The sequence below is a fragment of the Misgurnus anguillicaudatus genome, chromosome 20, assembly GCF_027580225.2.
Source record: "Misgurnus anguillicaudatus chromosome 20, ASM2758022v2, whole genome shotgun sequence".
NCBI classification, from domain to species: domain Eukaryota; kingdom Metazoa; phylum Chordata; class Actinopteri; order Cypriniformes; family Cobitidae; genus Misgurnus; species Misgurnus anguillicaudatus.
The window spans coordinates 2,562,097-2,581,671 of NC_073356.2; the positions used below are offsets into that span (position 1 = coordinate 2,562,097).

The following is a 19,575-nucleotide window of genomic DNA, read 5'->3' on the forward strand; positions in this document are numbered from 1 at the left end:
TAAACCCTTTCTTCACGTACACTTTCTGTACAATTCGATATTCTAGATCTTAACCAGCAAATGTATATTTGTTAACCGTCAGCTTGCTTTAATGGTTGTTTTGTAATATTTCAAATAATTTAAAGTAATCTTTATCAAAAAACTGTGGACTGTGTTTTGGAGTATTCAGCCAGCATACATTTATGTCTCAGCCAACACAAAGTCTTCTCAAATACGAAACAGCTGTAGTGGTACGAGAATAGAGAGCACATAAGGTATGGGAATCAACATGTCCTTTCATCACAGTGAATACAACCTGACAAGATGCCTACCGAGCGTGACTGTGCTTGCAGGCAAAGATGACTGGCATAAAGTGCATGGCTGATCTACAGATGAACATCTGACATGCCATAAGAAGGAGGAGCGGGAGCGCTCTGCACGCCGCGCTACGGATTTGACAGGCGGTAGTTCTCTGGCTTGGGTGTGGTGCAGGAACAGGTACAGACAAATCCTTTCGCAAGTCAAAGAAAGTGAAATGTCAGAACACTGCATCCCTCAATTTCATATTAAACAGTGCTGCATATGTTTTTTAGCAGGCAACTGGTGATCGTGGAGGTGAACTGGAGAAGCAGCGGAGGATCATTAGGACACTGCGTGTAAAAATCAGCATGACCTCCTCAGGGAGAGGCTGAACTTTCCAGTCCGTACAGATGATCAATAACCTGTCCACAGAGAACCGACCTACAGTAACACTCACACATGATAATGCATACAGAAGATGTACAGTTAACCTCTTTATCCAGTGGTGTAGTGGTGTCTGCATGGAGAAGTGGGTATGCCATCAAATAAAATGTCTTGTATTGACTGTATGTACATGTTACACATTTAAGCATTTTTTGTAAATTCTTATTACTACTTTGTTTCACAAACCCTCGTTCTGTTTGTTAATTTTAGGTTATTTAAAATACGTGAGAACATTATTTTGTGGTTGCAAAAAACCTTAAAAGAATTTACTAAAAGGGAACCAAAAACTAACCTTAGGGAAACGTCCTGTGTGTGCTGGGATATTCTCAAATGTTTTATTTATGTTAACCCATAAAGATTATTAATCACTCTCAGTCCCCAAACTGTTGAACCATAAATGTTGATCTTGAGCACATACTGTATATTTAGGGCTAATACACTTAAAATAAACTTGAATCTAAAACGAGTTTGGTGACGTTTGTTGTCATTGCTGTGAACTTTTAAATATCATTACAGATATGGTCATGGTGGAATGGGATGTTATAGTCTCCATAGAAACTAAGTCACAAACTCTTCTGGAAAGTCCCTTCTCACACACTGACCACAGCGTGTCTACGTGTGTGCATGTGTTTAACATTATGTGTAATTTTGTTCAAATACTGTATCTATATGAAAGACTTATATTCTCAAAGTTACTAGAGTTTCTCTCACCAAACATTTTGTCAAATGTTTCATTGGCATTAGACTGTAGCCCTTCTTCAGATAGGACTATATAATGCCATATTTAGCTTGTTTAATTTACGATGGATAATTTATGGATAGCAAGATGTACAGTGTAAAGTAATAATAATTTACACTATTAAAACTAAAAAGTGAACTCATGATCAGCATACCTGGGTAGTTTATAGCTCTTTTATAGTCTTATAATTTATCACCGTTAGCAATGACATCTTGACCTGTTTCACAAACTTTTTCGGTGTTTTGTGTGCAGTGCATCCCTCCTTGGTCTGCCCGAAGAAAAATTATGACATAAAATATTCTAAAACTTAAAATTAGATTTAAACAAAAATATGAAATTATACAATGTATTGCTGTTGGTTAGTACCCTTATTGTTCTGATGTTTAATTAGACAGAATTCATGATAAATGAATGTATTTCATAAAGTGTCACAAAACTGGGGCCCCTCGCGACCGGGGACCACTAGGGGGCCTCAGCAAACTTCTAAGGCAACCTCAGAATGGTTTAAATTAGTACAAAATGACAATTTGTGAGGAAATCATGACTTCGGTTTTCAGATCTCGTTGTGGACAATGGGGGTCTTGAAGTTATAAAGGTCAAGATCTTACTGATATATATGTTTTTGTAGTAAAAACGTCATTTTCTCTATACTTTCTAACCTTGAGTCCCGTCGCTTTAACTGGGCCTGCCAACTGCTCCATATTTGGATTACACACACACTCACACACAGATTTACGCGTGCACGCCTCCGCTCTCACACACACAAACAGACACGCACGCACGCGCGCGCTCGCGGGAGGTGGGGGCACGGAGCGGCGATAGAGCTACAGCTCAGCTGCAGCAAACATCATTGTGCGAGCGGAGGGGAGACGAATCCGCCGGCAGTGCGCGAAAACGCACGGACCCCTGGTAACACGGAGAGCCGTGCGCTTCCCTGCCCGTTGAACCGTACAGTAAGTACTGGTTTGTTTTGGATTTGGTTGCGATCTGGGGGAAAAAATGGCAACTAAAACGCAGGAAGAATGAAGTATGACGTTTATTTGAAAAGCTTTAAAAATATTTCTTGTGACATTCGCGTGGATTATTTGGTCAGTCTGTCTGTGATGGACTAGGCTAGACGTTTTATTTGTGATGTTTGTCACGTCGATTAAAAATTATGTAACTACTTTGAAGTAGCGCACGGGAAGCGGGGCGGTTACTGGTGCGCTGTGAGCCGAGCAGTGAGAGCTCTCGCCGGGCTGGAGTAATTACGGCACTCCGCCTCCTCTCATCGGTCCAGTGGGACTTTGCCCGTGTCTGTAAACACACACGTTTGCCAGCAGCCCGTGTTCAATCGGCAATGCATTATTTTAAGGGACTGTCACTCGCTGTAGCCGTGCGCACTTCTACTGAGTCAACACTGTTGAAGGATATGAGGTTTTTATGTGAAAACACAATCGCGGAAGTGAGTCTGTTGAGTTTGGAAAACAAGGAGTTTTACATTCCAAACCCACGGCCACTCGGCGACAAGTGCATTTAATTTCCCGAAATATTCAATTTACAACGTTTGTCTTCGTGAAAACAAAAACGTGTCAGTGTTTTAAGAGATAGCGAATGAATGTTGCAACCTACAGTAGCAAGCTGTCTAACTAGTCAGCGTCTGGGCATCATATTCTCCAAAGACGAAATGCTGTCTAGTTAGTACGCTTGCTAGGTTTTGAAGCGCAGCCTGTGAGTGTATCCCGTCGTGATGTCACTCGGTTCATCTTGGCTGGTTATATAATGAGCTGTTGCTGTGTATATGCTGATAGGACTCGGTGCATTATGCCTGATATATTCATTGCCAGGTTTAGTTGCTTTACTAAAAAAGCAAAACAATTTAGTGTCGCTTATGCAAGCAGTTTGTTAAGCCACAAACGGATCTGATACAGGATTTTATGAACACAGTTATTATTTAATGGTCTAATTATATATTCTTCTGTATTTGTATACTATAATAATATACAACATAAGACTTTGTATTGAATGTTTTTTTTTTTTTGCACGTATACGCTACATAGTACTGAAAGCATGCAAATTATGCTATAGTAACTTATAGTACACTATAGTGTGCTGTGCTATACTAAAGCAATAAGCCCCAAGAAGCAGTGGGTATTATAACAACTAAGGGGCGTTGTTTGCGTCATGCCTAAAACCCCCTTAGCTATTATAAAATGCACTGTAACCCCACAGCTTTGCAGGGCTTATTGCGTTTATAACGGTTACTTCATATGCATAGCAGGGTTATAGTACAAATATTGCTCTTCCGCCAAACAAAGTAGTTCCTCAGAATCAAGTGTGGCTGCAACAGAGCGCAGTTCACAACCAACACAGACGCAACAAAGACACAATGAAAATATAATTTAAGACTGTGGTGTTTATTTTCATAAATCAACATTCATCTAATTTATACATTAACATTTATATCGTCCAACTGTTGAAGTGATTCTCAAATATGTGTGGAAGCATACTTAACTTTAACTCTTTCCCCGTCAGCTTTTTTTTTGCCACCCAATTTTAGTTTAAAGGCTTCCAGAAAAAATTATCTTCTTTAAATAAACATAAAATATATCAAATGAAAGAACAGACGCTATGCATTAAAAAAAAACATTTCATCTTACCTTCATTTGTTCTCTTATCACCTCTCAAAATTTCAGCTAAAAGCGGAGATAATTCCATTTTTGTAAAGAACTTTTGTAAGAGATCAGATTCAGAGCCTGATCAAAACTTACACACCGTTTATTTAGTGTTGAGTGCGTCAGTGTTTAAGTTGGGTAAGATCGCCACCCAGTGGATAATATCGGAAATACGGATTTGATTTATAAGCTCCTCAGGGATCGTTTTCTCTTTATTGACGAGATGACTCAAAAATATTTATTGACATTTATCTGGATATCGCCATAATTGTGCAATTGTAGACAAATTAAAAATATGATTAAAGACTGTGGTGTTTAGTTTCATAAATCAGTACGCAGCAACAGTGGCGCAGTGATACTTATGTAATGCGGTCTGAACCGTGGGGTTACCGGGGTATTTTATCACGGCTTAGAGCGCGTTTCAACCAATCAGAATGAAGAACCAGAACGGGCCGTTTTATAATATACTATACTATAAAAATAGTATATGTTCATTGTGGGCAGGCTTAGTGCATTTGCAGCTAAGGTGAAGCACAAATGTTGAAACACTGTTATACTGTAGAATTGAGAATCAGTATATATTTTACAAATCTACTTCACTTTACCTAATTGTGCATATGCAAATGATTCTACCTCGAGTCTATACTGAACTTGAGAAAACTGCATTTTTCTACCATGCACCATGGACATGGAATAATTTACAAAAGAAATGTAAAACGAGATATATTTGTGTCTATTGGTGAGTTTAAAGGGGCCTTTTTAAAATGTTAAATAAATCTTTGGTGTACCCAGAGTGTGTATGTGAAGTTTTAGCTCAAAAAATTATTATAACATGTTAAAATTGCCACTTTGAAGGTGTGTGGAAAAATGTGCCATATTTGGGTGTGTCCTTTAAAATGCAATAAATTGCAGTGCAGTGGTTGGATAGTTGCAGATTAAGGGGCGGTATTATCCCCTTCTGACGTCACAAGGGGAGCCAAATTTTAATTGCCTATTTTTTACATGGTTTACCAAAACTGAGTTACTGGGTTGTTCTTTTACACATTTTTTTAGGTTGATAGAAGCCCAATTGTAGCACGTTTCATTCATTTTCATGATATGTCTCCTTTAAAGGCATTATAAAGAGAGTGGTGGTAATAGAGGCTTGGGACTGTTTTTGTTGAAAGGATACTATGTTTTAATTTTCTTGTAAAATGTACAAATTGTATTGTATTGTTTTACTGTAAAATAATTTTGTCTTACTGTATGGCTGCTACTTTGGCCAGGTCTCTCTCGTAAAAGAGATTTTTATCTCAATGATACTTCCTGGTAATATTATACAACTATAGTGTACTAAATGATTTTATTATACTATACTACACTACACTATACTGTAATACGGTGTGTAAGGTTTAGCTTTTGAATTGTTCATTGTTTGCAGGCTCAGTTCAGCTTGAGCACAAATACTCGTTGGACGCAGAAAGATTGTTATTCTTGAATGGCCGTTTGAAGAATGCACCAAATCTGTCCCTCTGCTTTACAAAGAGAAAAGTTATTGACTTGTAGACATTTTGTGCCTGCAGGCATAGAAAGAAGACAGAAGTAGACATGAATTAAATTATTTAGTGTGCAAGAAAGACTTGTATTGAATGTTGAAAGACCAGCATGTTAAAATAAATGAAGTCAGATTGTCTTCATGGTGACTGTGCTACAGTTTCTCTGTCTTCTGTCTGAGTATTGTTGCTGGGTGCTTGGTTCTCATGCTTATTATTAGTGTACATTTCCAAGGAGCTTTTCGTAAAAATCCTGTTGTTTCTGAGAGCGGGTGGATTAGTGTTCCTCTTAGGTTGTAAAACATTTTGGTCTGCCCTTTGTAACCCAGTACCTAATCCATGCACTGGTTGTTTGTGTGCTGGTGAATTGCTCAGTGCTATAACTCGGTAAGCAGATCTGTTTGATAGCTCTAGTATCTTACTTACTTTTAAATGCTAATGAGTAGTAATTAAGAGAGCAAGTATAGACTTATCACAGAAATACTCTAGTGTGTCTGCTCGTTTGTTTAGTTTGACACGTGCACACACACACACATACACCTGACACTTCTTGTTCTTGATAACAACTGCACTTTAAAAAGTATGGTAGTGTCAGTAGACTTGAGTTTGATGAACTCGACAACGCTTGTGACAGGTGCTGGCAATGCTAACTTTACACGCTCGAGTGCCAGTGAAATACGGAAAAACACACCTCCACCTGCAGACAGGGCTTACATAATACCACTGTGACTGTATCAGCCAATGGGTGAGCAGGACCAGAAATTTGTTTACACATAGAAAGGGTGGAGCCAAAGTCGAGGTTTTGTTGGAAAAAGAGTGTCAAGTTAGGCCTATCCAGGCAAGCTCTCCGAGTACACTCCCTCACAGGTATGCGTGCATGAACTCAAGACTTGGCCCACATTGTTTTGCAGCCTAAGACTCAAATTAATGTAAACATTAATGTTTCTTTCCATTACTCATCAGCAGTTCTTTCTCTTTGAGCCTTGACCTTCTTGGCTGAAGCCGCTGTTTTTTTTATTGGAATCAGATAATCCTTGCACTTTGGAAAGTCATTTTTAAATCTGGCAGATACTTTTTCCATAGCATCATATAATGCATTCAAACGTGCGCACACTGGGAATCGAACTCATGACCTTGGCTTTGACAGTGCAGCGTTTTACTAGGAAAAGGAAGGGTGTTGGAATTGAATGAGCAGTGCTGTTTCAAAGCTCATTTCTTTCATCTCTCAGCTCTATTCATTTGCCCTCCCTCCATTGGCGCAGTACACATCCCTAACCTGCTTTTGTACTGCAGCGCTCGAGAGCGTTTTTGATATCAAGATGAAAAACGTTCCTTTCTCCAGCGAGTGGATGTCAGCGTGCCGGCTGCTTGTCTTCAGCGAGACTCCCCGTGATGACTGAATAAAAGCTTGCCTTTTACATTGTAGAATAATGCGATGAGCGTGAATGTACTTTAGACTTTTCATTGTTCGGCAGATGTGCTGAATTTTCGGCTTTAAACCGCTTCTCTGTCTTCTTCGTCTAAGCGGGGCGCTTTATCATCGTCAATAAATCTGTTCATCAATCCAGAGGCGGTTCATTCGGTTCATTTTCTGTGTAGTTAAAAATAAAGCACTCGTATGAATAAATCACATTTCTGTCTCTAGAATTCACGTCAGATTCAGGGTTCACAGTGCTGGTGAAATATCTTAAAATGCCATAAGAAGTGCTTTCAAATGCAACATAATGAGCTCTGAAAGCTTTCCAGTGGAGTTGCAAATATTATCATTTCAACTTAAGTGCACATCATTGACAAAAGAGAAATTCAAAAATAAAGTTTCAGGTGATACATTAAAGATGATGACACGCCCCTTTCCAATAGATGGATGTGAATGAGTTTGAAGTTATTGCAGTTTTCAGTGATGTATTTATAGGGCTCTATCAAATCTGTTTTCTTTTTTTTCCAAATTTTGTTTTATTTATTCTCAAATTCTGTTTTTCCTTTTTCTCATTTTTTTTTAATCATAAATCATATCTTATCAACTGAAATCATTAATTGAATACAATCTAACAACGATTTATTGAATGTTTTATTTAAAATTACATTAAAACAGGTCACACCACAACAATCATTTGCACTCCCACAAACGCTCCCAAATATTTTTTGAGGTTGCGCCAATAAAAATTCTGAAGCATATTCGACCAAAATGGTCGCAATTTCGAGGCCTGAATTAAAGTAATGCCAGAATATTCATTAATGTTTATCCTTTGATTCATGTAAAAGCTTGTCTGATTCTCCATTGTTTATTTGTTATGTATTATCTGGGCCTTTTCCTTTTTCATTTTCGACCTGACCATGGGACTCAAAAGCAGTTGCTTTCAACAGGTGAACTTGAAGGCAACATTAGTGCTTTTCAGTCAAATGATCTGTAGCCTTATAAATAAGATGTACCCGGAGTCGGATGCAAAGGGAATCGATGGCTCCGGCTCTGAATGGCAAAGTGTGAATAGTGTTGTGGCTCTGTGTCAGCATCAAAGATCGATGGCTCTTTCTCAGGTGCAAATATGTTGGCAGCAGACCTCCGGACAGCATAGGCCAAATGCACAACAGTAAAGCACTACAGCTAGTTTGGAACGAGGGGAGAACGCATGTAAAGCCAGTTGGAAAAGTCTTGTTATTGAAAGTAAGTACCTGTGTTGAAGCCCCTTCAGGTTCCCAGTTGTCTGTTATGCATCAATGCTTAAGAGTGTTTCTCGGTATAACAGCCCTAAGGAAAATACCTTTCTAAAAGCCTTGATGACAGTGTATATTGCGAAAACAATATTCATAAGTCAATCAGCATAGCGTACAAACTGCTATGCGTCTGCATTCCTTATGTTAGCACTTCATGTTAGCTTCATTCATATTTAATGGTTTTCACTATGTATTTTGGCTCTAAAACTGCCTTGTAAGGAATGTTGTGGGAAAACATAAGACTTCCCACCAGTATTTACTGTCAGTTTCATGTTTCACATCTCTAAGAATACCTGTAATGTTCAAATGTGTCCAAATAATGTGTATGTCAGTGGATTTTTTTAAGCAATTTTACATAAGACATTCAGCTGCTGTAATGAATCTCATCACAGGATTGTAAATGGCAACACAAAATTTGGTTTATTTATATTTATTCATTCAGTACAAATACTTTCCCATTTTTTGACAAAATCCATTTACATAAAAGGCTATATTACTAAAACTAAAGTTTAAAGAGATGTGTTAAACCCAACATGTCAACAAAGGACACAATGTCCCTGGTTCGAATCCGACTTTTGCCGGCATCGCTTGTGTCCCATATCTTATGTCACATCACATTAACAATGCATCGATATGGATTGATGCATCGAATAAATTTCTAATGAAACGATGCTTCAATCCCACCCATAAAATATCGATATGAGGTACCTTTATTTTGACACTCTGTGTCCTCATTTCTTGACGTAACCATCTATGCATTTCCGCCAAAACGTGCATTTTCGTTTATTTTCGTGTGCTAGTGTCAAGAGGTGAATGCAGTAACAAAGCAATTGTAGCAGCCAAAACACGGAATGAGTCAGAAGACATTGTGACACACATTTAGACACACATTGTGGGTTTATTTTGTATTTGGAAAATGGATTGGACAAACAGATTGGCAGAAAACCTTTGCCAGCACCAGCTGAAACACTAAAGATTTTGATAAGCTGGATTTTATGTGACCTTTTTCCTTCATTATTCATTTTTCCTTATTTAAAAAAAAGTATAATTTTTTTCTTAGTTTGTTGTTGTAAATGTCCCAATTTTTCTTGAATTAAAGGTTCATGTTATATATTTTGGTTGCATTCGTGAGTTATTAAAAATGTAACATTAACTGCTTAACTAGGCTTGTAATATTAAAGTATTGTTAAAGTACACTGAATTTTTTTTTATTCAATTTACTACATTTTTTAAGGTAAGTGGTCACAATCAATTTATTTAAGCAACATTTAAACAAACAAACAAACAAAAATTCTAGATTTTTGTTTGTTTGTTTGTTTGTTTGTTTAAATGTAGCTTAAATACATTGATTGCAACCACTTACTCAAAAAAATTTAGAAAATTGAATGAATTATTTTTTTTTCAGTGTAATTGAATCATAATTGCATCGAAAAAAAATCAATTTGTTTGTTCTATTGTACAACAGATCGACTAACATTTCAGACATAGATAGAAATAGAAGATAGAAAATATTGGCAGAAGTAAAACACACCGACTTCTTTGGAGTAATGAAACTTTAAAATGAACTTTCTTTCTCTTTCTGCTCAATCCGTTCTTTAATCAACTCCACTCCGTGTTTTCCATTTCACAATCTCAGTAAATGATAAACTCCACTCCTGCTTTAAAAAGAAATCCAGTCCCCGCTCGAGGCAGTGCTGTATCCACTTATCATCCCTATCACCACATACTCTGGTCCATAATACACCAGACTGGAACCAGCTGTGATATAAACAGTGCAACATTTCAATGTATTGATGTGTATCTCATCTACTCTCCTTCTACAGTAGAGAACAGGTTATTACAAAGAAAGATACTTTAGTTTCTTTCTTTGCATGTGAAATATATTAAACGTTGCGAAACCTTACAGTGATTTTGAGCGTTTTAAAGTTGTTTCGCATAAAGTTGATAAACAACGCACAGCTGGAAACACTTGACCAGCGTGTTATAAGCCCTGGACTCGAGCAGTGTACTCAAAAGATGATGATTGTTGTGATGCCAAGATGCCAACTCACAGATAAATAACATCACAAAGTTCTTAGATCCACACATGACATTCCTCATGTCTGCCTCATGCTGTGCATTATATATCATGTGCTTACAGTGCTCTTGTAGGTAAACTGGCAGAGCACGGTGATAAAAATAATGGGTGGAAATGAGAGACAGACTAGGTGATTATTGGGCCGATCAGCAGATCTGAACTAACTGATGAGGTTAAGAAGTCTGTGAATGTGAAATTCTCCCTGATCAGAGGACTGGAAGATGGTGAGCATGGTGTATACTGTAAATGTCCTGCTTGCCAGGCAAGAGTGGTTTCGTGAGGCCTGCCAAACAGCACGGGTCTCACAGTGGGTATCAGGATTGAACACTTCCAGCTAAAATAAGAGAGGAATTCAATAACAGGAAAACTGCACGGATATAAACAATCCGTGGAATACCGAAATCCACCCTTACCAGTGTTATTGTTGGCACGAAATGGTCTTTCCTTATAACGCATGCCGTATTATTGGAGTGACGTATAGTCCTTAGCAAATGCTCACCTTGTGTAGCTGGACATGAATTTCGTGGAAAAAACAGAACGTTTTTGGGCAGGGTGTGGGGACTTTACTATAGGCTGTACTTAGCACAGTTACAGTAGATTGAAGGAATTTCCTGAAGCTAAGGTTGGCCTTGAAAAGACGAAAGTGTGGTTTTGACAAAGTGGAGACGTGCTAGAAAGAAAACTGGCTAACGCAAAGCAAAATACTGGCTGCTGAGATAAACCAAGCAACGGCCGCCCCGGTTCCGTCTCATTTCCTCTCTAAACTGATGTCATACGAGCGGTAAAGCAGTGCCCGTGTTTTACAAGAGGAGGTGAGCATCTTTCCCTTCAAAGTCTCTCCAAAAGATCTCTCAGATAAGGCTGCCTTCCAGTTTTGTATCCTTTATGTGGCCCATCATTCGCTACAATAATGTGTTTGAGCAGTCACTTACTTAAAGGTGCTCAAAGCATCACATTTAGAAGTCTTATTTAAAGGTGCCAAAGAATGCATTGAAATAATCTGTTAAATTGTTCTGTGATATCTACATAGAAGGTATGTGGCTTTATTAACAGAGTTCCCACGGGTCCTTGAAATCCTTGAAAGTTTGTGAATCTGCAGGGGAAAATTCAAGGACCTGGGAAGTTTTTGAAAATATACATACATAGATACAGGTCATTGAAAGTGCTTGAATCTACTGTATGCAATCCATATTATTCCCTGTGTAGTGTAGGATAATATCAGAAAAATTCTAGACTTTAAGCACACGTGCTAAACTGTTCGCTTTAAATGCTTATATCTTCTGTATGCCAATGTTGATTCATAGCAAAATGCTTTAACACACGACAACGTCGCGGGTTATGTATGTAACTGTTGTTCCCTGAGAAGGGAACGAGACACTGCGTCTCCCTTGCCATACTTCCTGCGTCCCTGTAACGCCGTCTTTGGCAATATTTCAGATAGCGAAATACTTCCTGGCTCCAGTGTCACCCTGTCTTTGTCATTAAGCCTCACCATTGGTTGAATTTGATATACACATTCAGACGCACTTACCCCTGGAGGCGTCCCCAAAGTGTCACTGCAGTGACGCAGCACGAGTTCCATCGAAAGGGAACTGTAACAATGTATCTTAAAAGGTAACACGATGTAACCTTGCTCTCACTTAAAATGTGTCCCCACATTTAGTCCTTGAATTTGAGGGTATTGGAAAGTTCTTAAAAGGTCCTTGAATTTGAAGTTAACCAAGGTGTGGGAACCCTGTATTAAGTGGACATGAGTTCAATTCTGAGGAAAATGTGTACCTTAAATACACTTAGGATGAAAGTTTCCAAATATGTAAATGTTAATCTCTCTGGAACTCGTGCACAGCTGTTGGTACACTTTGGGATGAGGAGGTTTGCAGGTTGAATGAGCAGCAGGCAGTGGACTGATGAGACTTGACACAGATGAATGAGGTTAATCTGAAGGCCACAAAGTGTGAGGCAGTATCCCAGGTGTCAGCAGCGACTGAGAGACTATTTACCATAAGCTAGTGCACAGGGGAAGTCCAGATATCTATTTCTGTAAGATACTCCTCTTGTGATGATTACCCAACCAAAACCACCTTCTCTGAAACCATTTGCAGGACGAGGATGTGTGACTTTGACGTGTGAACTCTATGAAAAAGCTTAAAGAGGTCTGTTTTTTCCTGCATGCAATCTTGACTCGAATCTTAAAAGCTTTACATTACAGTGTGTGAATGCATATGTAACCCCCCCCCCCAAAAAAAACTGCATGCTATAAATCTTACATGCAATGCAAATAATAGAAGCACTAATGCGATCTGTACTAAAAGACCACTGGAAAGATTTTCCCAATGCAAGATGACATGAACTGCAACAAAAGGAAGAACGATTGATTGGCCCTCAGAGTTTTTTATTAGTGGTGAATCCACTACAGCGTTGTTTTCCAGGAAAAGGCAGAATATGCTAATTAGATACTAGGTACTTGGTTACTCATTTTGTGTCACGTCCAGAATCGCTATTTGTTTACCCTTCACAGTTTAAGAGGGGAAGAAGAGACAGCATATCCAGAGGCAGTTTGTTTGGCACAGTTTTCACTTCCACATTCGGAATGCAGTCAGATATCCATCTCATGACAAAACGCTAATCTAATAACAGAAAACAGTTCCTTGTTGTATAAATCTCTTACTATTAAAGTGGTGGGCAGAGTTTTTTTATAACTTCCCTGCAGTCAAGACCAGCATATATTCCCGCGCTTCTTCATGATAGTTATGGTAAAAAGCTTAAAAATAGCTGAGTGTTGTTTGAGCATTGCTGGTAAGGGTTGTAGGCACCAGAATACCAGCATTGTATTTTGGAGACCAACATGATAAACACAGTCTGTTGCAGCAGGACTATGAGAGATTGGGTCCATACTAGGGTTGCATAATTCTGGGAATTTTTTTAAACTTTCCATGAAACTAACGGGAATATAAAGTTCGTATGGGGACCATGGCTCACAAATAACAAGATGTCAGATGTTAAGGAAGCAAATATGTTTATGTTTGTAAGTCATACAGTTAGTATGAATTACCCTAAATTTCCCTTTAATTCTTGTAAATTCCTGTTAAGTGTCCATCTACCAAAATTCCCCAGCTTTGCAACCATACTAGTAACCATGATGATGTTTTTTAGTCCTAGAAACATCGTCCCTTTCAAAAAACTATTTTTAAGATAAACTGTATGTAGGGTTGGGGCATTTCTTTTTATTATAGGTGTGTTATTGGTTTGTGATGGTGATGAATCCACCTAGATTAGCTAATGTATAATTGCATGCCACTACAGGTCTTATAGTCCAACCTTAAGCAGTGCTAAGTATCTGGATGGAAGTGTGTTTAAATGAAAGGCATACCTGTATGGTCAATCATCCATGCCAGAGTATGTTACCATAAACCAAAACATTTTGACACCTTCCCACATTGTTGTGACTCGACTAAATGTCTTATTGTGACACACAACAGGATCTAGGTAGCAGTGGCTGGTTCTAACATGAAGAACTATGACTGTGTGTCCATAAAGCGTCCATCTGGCTGGTGTAGGTAGATTGTTCTGGGTCGGGGTCATTATTTGACTATTGTGGCAGGATAGCACTCTTGCTTAGCATGCTCCTGTTGTTGAGATTACATCAGGAAAGCATACCAGAAAGGGGCTGGGGGCTTCTTCTTTTCCTGTTTGGAAATGATTTGATTCTGAAACATTGTCTTCAGAGCAGTTGATCTATTATCATAGTGGAACTCTGCATTATTTCTAAGCTGAGTTTTATTTCGGCAGGATGAAATATTGGGTTGCGTTATGGAAAACAATAACACAGTTTTTTCGGGCTTCAGGGAGGACACGGTGGTTTTTGAGAAATCTCTGACAGGAACCCACCCTTGGAGAAACGTTATACGGTAGGCTCACAATTATAAGGAGAGTCTTCTGCTTCTTTCCTCTTCGTCTCCAAGGCTTTAAACATTCAAGTGTAAAGACATGGGAATTATATGTTTCCACCAAGGCCGTCGGAGAAACGGAGGTGAGCTGGCATTTTACCCGACACATTTTACTACAACTTCTTAAATTTAGACTTCCGTTTTTCTCTCTTTATTATAATTTTATTTCTGATTGATGGGTTTTTTCAGCTTCACTATTCTGTAGTAAGAGCAGCAATTTTATTGTTGGCATGTGACATATTCTCGGTCTTTGTTTCAGTCCTATTGAATTTTTCCACATGGACTCAATAATTATTTATGAAACGGATAGTTCCAGTCCTTGGTTCTGATAGCTGTGTTTTATTTACAGTGATACTCAATGAAATCACTGCACAGCACTCTTAGCAATGTAAACATTCGTAAAACATCCAGTTATTGTTCACAGTCAGTCAGAGACTGTTTCATCCAGCGAAAGGAAGACTTTTAGTGCATGAGTCGATTTATATTATTTGCTTGAGGCTTTGGTGTCCTGTGAAGAAGTCACAGATGAAGGGTTTACATTGAGCCCGCTTCATGTCTGCTGACATTAATAGGGCATTTTTACTGATCATGAGGTAAATGAGAAATGCATTTTACATACTTTGGCTGAACATAAACACAGGTTATACTCCACTCTCTCATTCACAACAGCCGTTATCTACCAATGTTTAAATCTTCCCTACTCAAGCCCATCATTTAGTTTCAGAAGACATTTATTAAGCCACTAGAGTATGAGTAATATGGGAAAACCCAGCCAAAGACTGTTTTTTACATAAACTCATCCTAGATCATGTAAAGAACATTCTGTGAAAATATAATCTTGATCTCTTTTATATTGATGGTGTAAGATCATGAGAAAGATTTAAATCTATGAGTGAAATTAAACTTTGATGCCCCTCATCATTAGATTATGAGACTTAAGGGCGATTTATAGTCGTGCGTAAGTTCTACGCCGTAGCTACGGCGTAGGTTGTCCATAGCCTGTGCTCTGCGTAGCCTAACGTGCACCTCGCAAAAATTTTAACAGCGCGTCAGTTCTACGCGGACCGCAAGCGCTGTGATTGCTCCACAAGAACCCCTCCTGTCAGGTAAAAAACTGCGTCATAGGTATTTCCGTTTGCGACGGTGAAAACAAGGATGAGCCAAGTTGAGGAGTGATTTAACTCAAACTGTATCAAAAGTCACTGTTTATTTAATTCCATCATTGCTGGTCTTCTCAAATCATACACAACAAGTTGCTGTTTCTTCTTCATTTGTGGGTTAACTTGCCAAGTTTCTTCTTCTCTGACGGTCGCGCTGCTACTGTGGTTACACGCGTGGATACTGCCTACCAGCGGTTTGCGCGTGTTTGCACGTTGACGCAAAAGTATAAATGAAAACCGACGCAGAACCTACGCCGTAAGACCTACGCACGACTATAACGAGCCCTTTAAACCTTGATTTCACAAACAGGGTCACACATTATATGATTTATACACTCTTAGAAAGGATGTGTTAATTTTTTACACATCTTTGTGCGTTAAGCTTTTAACACATTATGTGTAATTTTAACACATTATTAGGGGTGGCACGGTTCATGAAAAAAATCCGAACCGTTCGGTTCGCTTGTCTCGGTTCGGAGCGCGTGTGTGCCGTACGGTTCAACGGTTCATGGTTGCGCAATGTAACCTCATGCCCTGTATGTGACCCCAGATAGCGTGTTTCCCTTTCGCGAATAGCGTGAAAGAGGAGGTGACTGGTGTGGAGAGTGAGTGCTGCGGGTCATGTTACGTGTAGAAATGGCAAGAGGGAGAGAAATGGAAGTCTGCCCGGAGTTGGAGGATGCCCCAGCGTCGTATAAGTTTGGTGTGTGGAAACATTTTTTATTTCATGTTACCTATGATGATATAGATATAGAACTGCAGGCTATGGGTTGAATGTGTTCAAAACAGCCACACGCGACGACAGCCTTCTCTCCGCCCATTTATCTAATCTGAGGTAATGAACACTGTTTTACGTCTTTTCGTATTCAGCGCTATTTTTAGCCTTTCATTGATAAAACGAAAGCGGCTGATTTCCGCGTAGTTTCATTTTGCTACCGCGTGAAAGTTGCGCGATCTTATTTCATAAACTGCCCCTTAAAGTAATCAGGACAGAAGTAGTCAAAAGTGGACAAAAGAGACGGATTTAAATATTACAGGTGTAAACGTTATGTTTCTCTCTCGTCCACATATATTTAAGCAGCCTCTCAGTAATAAATCTTAGAGCTACACTGAAGTTGGGATTTTGATAAATGCAAGTTATCTTGTGTGCTAAAAAGGCACATAAGTTCATGTAGATGGCAATACACATTCTCTTTTTTGCCAAATAAATGAAAAGCATGTTGAAATCATCAATGTCTTCCCTCTTGCTGTATCAAAATCTCACCTGGCTTTCCTCAGAGATGGTCTCAATAATGTGCTTAAAGTCAAATTCAGTTTGTGCATGATTACATGATATAACTTTTTTAATACTGTATCCTAAATTATGGATAATTAATACATTAATAAGATAATACATTTCTGGAGTGTTAAAAATTAAAAGAAAAAATAACAACAAGAACCGTACTGAACCGAGAACCGTGACCATAGAACCGTGATACGAACCGAACCGAGGGTTTTGTGAACCGTGCCACCCCTACACATTATGTGTCATTTTGTGTTGATTTTGTGTTAAAATATAACACAAGTTGTGTTAAAAGTAACACAAAATGTGTTGTTTCAATAATAACACAGTGATGGGTGAATTCTGGGACAACGCATTTAGTGTGTCGTCCCAGAATCGACAATAATGTGTTGTTTTTTACACATTCGTTCTAAGAGTGTACTTTTATATTGGAAGTGTGTGCTTTAAGGGCATCCATCGGCTTTACAATGATAAGGAGAGATGCCACAGTTTTCTATAAAGGCCATTTGTGTTCACCTTTGAGGGGAAGTAAATAATAAGAGAAAGTCATTTAGTGCTGAACAATTTCTTTAACAGTAATATTTATTTACAAGACTAGCGTATAGCACATGAAGGATTTAAAAATCATTTGCATGAATACTCTCCAGTCTCACTGCTGGGATTATTTCATTTTCCTATCTTCCCAGACGTGGGATCACGCATTAAGGGCCCTATCATACACCCGGCGCAATGCAACGCAAAGCGCGATGCAAGTGTCTTTTGCTAGTTTCGACCCGGCGCAATTATAATTTTCACGTTTAGCACCGCGTTGTTAAAATAGCAAATACATTTGCGCCCATGTTTGCGTCCATGGGCGTTCTGGTCTAAAAACGAGGTGTGTTAAGGCGCATTTTTGGCACGTTGCTATTTTGAGGCAACTAAAATAGACTACACCATTGACCAACTAAAACCTGCTCTAAAGTCAATGGCGCAATATGTTTTTTGTTGTTGTACAAAAACGCTTTAAAATATAAAAAGATTAAATGATTGAAATGTAGAAGATTATTATTGAGTCTCTTGGACATAAATGAGGACTAATTATGAGACGTTAGAAGGCATAAAGAGCTTCTTCACCTGTAACCTGGTAAGTAAATAAATGCTTTGCTTTAAACAAATGCATCTATTTTTAAATGTTTTTTTAAAGCTACCCTATGGATTTATTGTATATGATGACACTGTACCTGTGGATATGATGAGATGAGAAACATATTAAGTAATGCTTTGTAAGAATCCCACGGCGCTGTCTGAGTGCTGAAACGCTTTGCACGTTGGTAAATTCTTTATCTCTTGTTTGTATTTTTAGAGTACAAACCTTAACTTGCATATTTGAAAATTATTTTATGAGATTAAAAAGATTATGTAGGCTATCAATACATTTAAAGCAATTAAAATCCTGATATTATTACTTCTATGACTGAAAGAAAAATAGTTTTAAAAAGTTTAAATCCAAAAATTTAAATTTAAATACAAATGAAAACAACACAATTATTTAACATTAATCTTAAACTGGGGATCTTCTTCCTCCGCTTAGTTTTTCAGTTTACAAAGTCCGTCATCTAAATAGGGATTAAACATAGCGCCAGCGCAACTGGCTTTTAGAGGGGATGCTAGATAAGACTCTCATTAGTTTATTGCAACGCCCAAAACACATCCATTACTCATTAGGAAAATATGAACTACCCTTTTCGACCGTGTGCTCGGCCCACAAACCATTTTTCCTGTCGTTAAATTAGCAAAAGTGGCATCGGACACGCCCATTTAGACCGTGCGCTTTAATGCGCTTAGATCGTTAAAATAGGGCTCTAAAAGTTCACTAGGGGTCAGATGGGCTGTAAATGTATTTGATGTGAAATGTTTCTTCATTAATTGGGTCAGTTAAAAAGTTACTGTATGTAGAATAGCTTCTCTGTAAGGTTTGTGATGGGATGGGGGGGTTGTTCGTACCACTGTGGTGGTGTTTATTTATTTATTCAATATATCATATTGTTATAGCTTTTAAACTTATTCTTATTTTTCTTTTGACTGGTCTGAAGATTTATGCTATATCTTTCCTAAGCGATCGGACTTACGGAATTCGTAAAACGGAAGATGAAAATTCCCACAGACTTTGCCACTGATAAGTCCGATTACAGTGCGGCAGATGCGTGCGCATGTTTAGTCGGGGCCTTTGTCAAGCCAACATCAAAGTTTGTTCACTTACTAGTTTTTTTTATACTTTTCTGCTCAACTTTCTTTCATCTTTCGTCTTATGAACAGTCTGTCAAGAATACATGCATGTATGTATGTTTGTGTGGGTGTGTGTGTACTGTGTATGCATGAGTAAAATGCCTTTGCGTGCCTTTGTTTCACTGTGTGTTACAGTACATGGGTGTGTACTTTGTAGTTTATAGTTTAAGTAGAGCTATTTTGGGCCTCTTGTATTTGAATGTGTAAAATGTGTGTGTTGTGTGGGCCGTAGGTGACGCTGTGAGCAACAACCGATGTGCTGTAGGGAAAATATTGAGGTCACTACAGCTCCAGATGCCTGAGACATAACAGGAGTTAATGTACATTACATACAAGATCCAAAACTACTTTTATCTCCACAACTATGGTAGGTGAATTACTGATATAAATATCAGTAAAGATGTATTTATTCTGATAGATATTTATATAATTTAAAAAAAACATTTAATTAGAAGGAGGAAACAATCGTGTTTGAAGCTCACAA

At 38.3% G+C, this 19,575-nt stretch overlaps 1 protein-coding gene across 2 annotated transcripts in view; it reads left to right on the plus strand.

The window, feature by feature from the left end:
- The first annotated feature begins 2,241 nt into the window (after window positions 1-2,241).
- Window positions 2,242-19,575, plus strand: part of atxn1a (ataxin 1a) — a 91,969-nt gene continuing 74,635 nt past the window's right edge. For both annotated transcript variants that reach the window (XM_055219047.2, XM_055219049.2), the window contains exon 1: window positions 2,242-2,415. The gene's annotated coding sequence lies outside the window, so the exon portion shown is untranslated. The remainder of the gene's footprint in view (window positions 2,416-19,575) is intronic.